This window comes from Sylvia atricapilla, chromosome Z (genome assembly GCF_009819655.1).
Source record: "Sylvia atricapilla isolate bSylAtr1 chromosome Z, bSylAtr1.pri, whole genome shotgun sequence".
Lineage (NCBI taxonomy): Eukaryota > Metazoa > Chordata > Aves > Passeriformes > Sylviidae > Sylvia > Sylvia atricapilla.
In genome coordinates this window covers 63127990-63135123 of record NC_089174.1, presented here as the reverse complement: position 1 = coordinate 63135123, position 7134 = coordinate 63127990, and the positions used below count along the sequence as shown (strand labels likewise).

The window sequence follows — 7134 nt, the reverse complement described above, 5'->3', positions numbered from 1 at the left end:
CCCTTGAAAGAGCTGAAAGCCTTGAAAGGCTTTTCAAAGGAGCAGGTCTCCTGGCCCATTTATAACGCTGATGGGCAGGCACGGGGTTGGGACAACTGGTGATTGATATGAAAGGGTTTGAAAGGAAGGACAAGGTTAACCTGATGGACAGGAAAAGTGGCAGGAACATTCTCCAAGGCTGAACCAACTGTGGGGAGTTAGGGGAAAATCAGGGACACACTACAACATCTTCCCACAACTGTTTTTCCATGGCCTTTAGTTCATGAGGTGCAATTTTTAAGAATGAGCTGTACTAGTGTAAAAGCAAGGATCCTCTTCCTCCATCTCTGAAAGCAAATGTTCTCTTCCTCTGTTCCAGCCTCTCACCAGATCACAGCTTCTCAGCATCCACATATTCCATCCACACACCGTTTTCTTATGGGGTGCAGGTGAAGTCTGCATCCCTCCATGTGCTTCATTAATTATAGGGAATAGTTTGTTGTATTACAGTCCTCACTATGGCTTGCAGAAGAATCTCAGCTCTGATGCTTGGATCACCTCCTCGCCATTCCCTCCTTTGCACTGACCTTAGTGTCACCATGTTTTTCTCCTCACGTTGTCTTCACCTTTTCTTTCTCTCTGATTTGGAGAGAATTGGTGTCTGTAGATCCATCTGCTCTCAAGTTCTAGCAATTTAAAAGATTTTATAGAGTTCTGCAGTGCTAAAAATTTCATATTGTCCAGGCTCCAGGTTGGGGAATCGTTCACTGTGCCTCTTGCTGCTGATCTGGGGTCCCTGCTGGCACTGTGCAAGCTGCACCAGCTGCCAGCTCCGCTCCATGCCTTTTCTTCATGTGAGATACCAAAAAATAAAAAAAAAAAGCTGCTGCCACCACTTTTGTTTTTCTGTCTGCAGCATGGATGGCTAAAAGCAAACAACCAAAGTCCATTGTGAACCGTGCTGAGATAGCTGTGGTCACGTGGTGCCACCCTGGTCATGCCAATTTTGGCCGCACAGTCCTGACCATGTGGCCACTCCCCAACCAGGATGGCAGCTGCCTCATGGTTGCTTGCGGTGCTGGGATAGCCCCCAGCAGCATGGCCTGGCAGCCATGCCAATACCAGGGTCCAACAGCACCTCTGGGAAGGGGCCCAACAGCCCCCACCACCACCATCCCTTCAAGGGCAGGGAGAAAGCGAGGTTCATGTGGTGCCTTTCTTAAATATGTTATCATACAGGTATTACCAGCTTTTCCAGTTGACATAGCAGTGTACCTGTTCTCAGAGCTAGCCAGTTATTTTGCCAGGCACAGAGGAAGCTGCTAGCAGCTCCTCACAGAAAAAAACCTTTTGTGCCTGGCTTTTTCTCTCCTCACCAAAAATCAAGCTATTTAAAACCACCACATATGCCCTCAAAATACAAGAGTGGTGGACTCAGACTCATTCTGTATTTAAAAACATTATTTGTAGCTGCTTTACACATTCCGTAGAATGATTTTTAGTGCTTTCCAGATGAGAGGTCATAAGGGAAAGTTTAATACCAGATGTGCTCACATGCGAAACCAAAATGTTTCTTTTCATGGCAGTTGTTGGAAAAGGTATTTTCTCATGTTTCAGTAACTTCACTCTTGATTTCTTTAACCTTATGACAGTGAAATACTCATATGGGTTACCCAGAATAATAATGTAATTGTTTGCTTTCTTCTGGAGCAGAGAGAGATGTGGTGGGATGACCTGTAAACAACACAACATCCAGACTGTATAAAGCCAGGTATGTACAGATTCCTCTAGTTCAATCTTTCATATTTCCTAGATCCAGCCCATCAATGTTCTGTGTAATCAGTGAGAAGTTGCTGTTGTCTTACTTTTGCTGTGAGTCTGCACCAGCATTTACTTGTAGGTGCATTTACAGTGAGATCAATGCAGCTGCTGATGTCTGTGTTGGCCGGGGCTGCGGTGTCTGCTGCTGCCACCGATTAAAATGTCATGTTCCGCTGTGGGGAACTGTGAGGAGTTCTTTTAAAGATAGACAGTCAGGCGTAGCAGTGGGGAACAAAGACACACAGATCTCCTTGCTTGTCCCAAAGATTATTTATTGTAACAAATCAAACCCTTTTATGTTCTAAACTTAATCCAAACGAGCGCATTGGCTGCCTGCCACGGCAGTGCCACTGTTCCTGCGTCCCTTTACCCAGTCAGCTCTCTGATCATGTGCTGTCCATGCTCCTCCCCAAGCAATCACTGTCTCATGCATGAGGCATGCACATTCCAGCCATACAACCCAATCTCTCGTTACAGGACGTGGTTCATACCTTCCTGTTAGCTGAACCTTTCCCAGTGTGTTTTCTGTTGAGCTAAAGTGAACAGGTGTGGCAGTGCCTGTACTGCCAATCTGGGCCAGCCCTGACTCCACAGCAACACAGTGGGTCTTGGCTTGGCAGAAGCAGAGCATAGCTATGGCTGGAAGAATAAAGGAGGGACTCTGGAGGGGTGAATCCAACACGAGTTTATTTGGGCTCCAAGTGTAAAGTCCTCACCTCGGGGCACCAGCCTCAGAGAGACCCCGACGGCTTCAGTGCATCAACTTTTAAAGGGGGGTGGTACACAGGGGAGGGTTCAAACGGGCCAGTGGGGTACAGTAAGGGTGTGGCTCATGATACAAAAGACAGGTGAAATAACCATGCAGGGAACAATGGGAGGGGGAAGCCTGGATCCTGTCCAATCACTCGATGCCTTCCCTGGAACTTTCTGGATGCAGGGAGAGGCCCCAGAGTGACAGACAGGACCAGGAGGTTATATAACAGATGATGGATATATAACCGAAACTGGGGAAAACCATATAGGGAGGAACATGGGGGGTTACACAGAATGAACCATTACAGAGAATGATACCAGGCAAATTATGAACATAAGACAAACATGAACAAAGTGCACCACCACAAACAGGATTTCTTGTCTCCCATAGTCAGGAATGGAAGTAACCCAAACAAGGCAAGCATTGTGTCTGAGAACCATTTATTGGGAACAAGAAAAACAAAATAAAAAGGAGTTACCCTACTAAAGAGGTCTAGAAAAGACAGAGCAAGACAAAGAAAAATGAGAGGGAGAGAGAGAGAAAGAGGAGACAGAGGGAAGAAGAGGCATTACCACCAGAGGTTGAGGAGTGCTCTTGATGTCCTCAGGATGGAGGCTGTGCATGCTGCCTGCCTGTGGATTGCTCCTGTGGTGACAGGCGACTGGACATGAGATGAGGAGATGCTGTGGTGGAAGGTCCAGAAGCCTGGACAGGGCTGTGGTGAGAATCACAGTAGTAGGCTGGCTCAGAGGTGGGCAGGATAGGACACAGATGACTCAGGCAGGGATGCAGAGCCGAAGCAGGCAGAGCATTGGTCAGGGACACAGGAAGGCAGGACATATGTGAGGGCAAGCAAGAGGCAGCAAGGGCCAGAGACCCAAAAGGCTGGGGCCAGGGCAAAAGCGTAAGACTCAAAAGCCACCAGAATTTGGGATGATGCTTTTACTTTTTATGCTCCTGGCTCCTCCCAAGGTCTGCTTGCTGACAGGAGACCAATGACCCAGCCCAATGTTCTACTGCAGTCCATGGGTAGAGACCTTTTGCTGTCAGATTGTTGAGTGTTTCTGGAGGGTTCAGTGTCTTTTGTGTTCCCCTTCTGACTGCCTATCCCATGTGAAACATGAGCTGGTTGCCACGCAAAGTCTCCCCAGAGACAAGGCTTTCCTCCATCTTCTCCTAGCTGCCTCCTGGACATGGCATATATGCAACCCCTCCCCCACAGGCCTCTGACAACCAAGGTTGAGACAAATCAAAAGTAAATTGGCTCCTCACATCATCCTTTTAAATAAATCCATTAGAAGTATACAGAACTGGTTTTTTCTGTATGTCTGCAATGTGGGTCACAGGTTCTTAAGAGACAATTAACCTCAAGTGAGAAATTTGCAAGCACTAAGTTACTGCGCTGAAAAGTAAAACCAAGGTCTTTTCACCTTATTATGTAATACTATAAAACCTTCAGTTTCTTGCTTGAAAAAGAAAATTTCCAGAGCGGAGATGAAAAGATAGGATGAAATTAATAGAAATGCTGGAGTTTGGGGTTTTCTTTTTCTTCTTCCCTTTCCTGCTAGGATATCACTGAGTGAACACAGTTCCACTGAGGGCCCATCTGGTGGCACTGTTTGCTGAAGTCTTTATTTCACAGACTGAAGAACAAATCCTACAGAGCGGAAAACTGAAGGATAAGGACAAATCTTGCTAATGGAGCTTTTCATGTTGCAGCGGTCAAGTGACATGGTCAGGCCTCCCTGTATGTTTCTGTACCATCATGTTCTTTTCAGTCCCATTCCCAGGATTCCTGCACAGGGAGTATGTATCTTTCATTTCTCCCTTTTTAAATTTTTTTTTCAGTTACAGCAAATACCAGGGAATAGAAAAATATCTATTTTTAAATAAATAATAGATATTTATAATAAATATAATATATAATAAATAGATATTTTCAAGTGTGTTAAAATCTACAGATATATGTGTATGTGTTGCATACTCTTTTTTTTTCTGTCAGAAATATGGTAACACTGAGCCAGTTAAACTTATTAACATTCCTAAATAGGAACTCAGAAATTAGAAATGCAGGTGTGCTGAACACAAAGCTTGAAATCTTAAGTTAAGTTAATATATCCTTTTTTCTCAGAGGGAATTCAAGCCTTTAAAGTCATTGATATTACTGAAATTTAGTGGCATCACTTAAGATAGTTGGTGGAGAGACTCAGGTGCCTAAACATGCATGTCCGGGGCCTTTTGATGCCATAGGGCATCCAAAACACTCCTGCAGAAAAAATACAGGAAATCTGGGGCACTCAGAGTCCCATTGGAAAGTCTATGGGCGCTAAGTGGGAAACCATGTGGAATTATCTCTTTCTGAGTATTACGAGATCTTTGTAAAGTCAGAATGCCTCAGCCTTTGAGGGAAAGGGTTCAAAGGCTGCCACATCTGTGTGGCACTGGGCTAGGAGCTCCTTCCAGCCTCCCCTCCTGGGTGTATCCTGCTGTCTATTTGTTTTGTGCTGCCTTTAGCATTCTTAGGATCCCATGTCTCAGGGGAGGAAAGAGTGGTAGGAGTTTTCTGCTATTTTATTTAATAAAATTGTTATAGCTGGAGTCAACACAGGGAAGGGTGGAAGCTCATGGCTGTGAGGAAGGGACAAGAAAGTATGGTGGAGACCTCCACTTCTGGCAGCAGAAGCCCATTATAGCATTTTGTCCATTTGAATCAGCACCTCTTTTTTTTTTTTTTTTTTTTTTTTTTTTTTTTTTTTTTTTTTTTTTTTTTTCCCCACAGAGGGCTTTGGTGCTCTCTCCAGCAGGCCAACTGGCTCTTTCTAGGCCCCAAACCAGCATGTCTCCCCCAGATACAGTATGAGAGGATATTTGTCATCTCCTTCATCATGGATTATACCCCGTTTGCATCTGCTCACCAAAGTTTATGCTGAGTGAGTCATGTGGATTTTAATATGGGGTTCAGCTGCTTTTATATGAAAAGTATCCCACGACTCAAATTGCAGTTAGGTACTTTGGGACATTCCTGAAAGTATCAGCAAACTTTGGGCACCCAATTCCAGATGAACACTTGCAAAAGTCTTGTAGTCCTCTTCAGAAAGAGATGTAATAGCTCAGCCTGTCTTACCCCTCTTACCTCTATATTCTCCCCCTAAAATACTTCCAGTTAAGTAGGGATAGATGGCATTTGTGGTTGCTGTTAAAGTTTGACTGACTTTAGGACCCCCTTCCTAATCAAGCCATTAATTTTCTAAGATGAAGCAGAGAGGAGCACAATGTAACAGCAATAAAAATGATTTGGGTTGGAAATGAGTCTTTGTTGCTGTCTGGGAATTTGCAGAGGATATACACTGTTTTTGATATACACTGTTTGTGTATATACACTGTTATTGTCATGCTGCATTGATATTCAGACTGCTGGTTGCTCAGTGAATCTCACTCCTCTTCTTCCACTATAATGTGAGACAAATTTGCACAAGATGATAATATTTACATGTTCAAAATGCAGACTTCCAACCTGATACTGTAAAAAAGGAAGTTTGTAATTGAAAATTAATTGATACTGGAAAGTGTAGTCAATAGACAATTACTGAGATACAGCTTGTGTTTATTGCTTGAGGAATTTTGCACAAGATTTATAACAACTAAAACAAATTACCTATACGTGTAAAGAACAGTTTAAAAAGATGAAAATTAATGTAGAAGCCTTCAAACATTCTTTATCTCCTGAAAAAAATCACCAACCAAACAGTAATAAAAATATATATATATATGAAGTCAGCATGCTGTTTCTGTCAAAAAAGATTACAGAAAAATCTGCATATTGTACACAATTCTTGTCCTATTGGTTTTGCAGAAGTGTGGCACCACTCTTCACCTCCAGAAGAGCAGGAGGTGAAAATTGGATATAATGTTTGTTACATTGAAGTCAAGTAGGCGCTATTTTTAAAAAAATTATTCAGGTGCATTGCTGCCTGTCTCATCTTTTGTACCTGCTCTCTAGACCCCTGTGAAAACCCCAGAAACATGGGAGTTACATTCTTCGTGCAGAGTTCAGAAGGAGTTTCCCTGGATGTATTAATTCCCATCTGTGGTAAAAAGTATTTGACTCTTGACCCAAATCAGAATCAACATCCTGTTCAGACCTCTGAAAAGAAATTCCTAATGGCATCAAAAAGACACTCTTCAACCCCTTTCTCCTGACCTGTATTCATGTTCATTAAAAATACTTCCTTGGGACAAGTTACAATGGTGACAATTTCCCTGCTCTTCAGAGGGCTATGAGGTGCCTTGGAAAGTGTTTATCTGGAGTGCTGTGTCCAGGTCTGGGCTCATCAGGACAAGAGAGACAGGGAGCTCCTGGAGCAGGTCCAGTGGTAGGTTGTAGAGTCCCTTGTGCCTTAAAGGAATTTCCAACTGCCTTGCCCTGGAAAAACAAAGATATATACCCTTCCCAGGTGTAACAAAAGCTTTTCCACCGTGGTTCCTTGCAAACATTGTGCAATCTTCTCTCTGGGTTTTGCAAGTCCATCACTTCCCCATGGTATCCCCTTTCCCTGTTTTCCCCAATGGCTATGGGGCCT

At 43.7% G+C, this 7134-nt stretch overlaps 1 pseudogene; it reads right to left on the bottom strand.

Moving 5' to 3' along the window:
• Positions 1 to 1391: 1391 nt before the first annotated feature.
• Positions 1392 to 2431, bottom strand: LOC136374276 (tyrosyl-DNA phosphodiesterase 2-like; annotated as a pseudogene).
• Positions 2432 to 7134: the final 4703 nt, after the last annotated feature.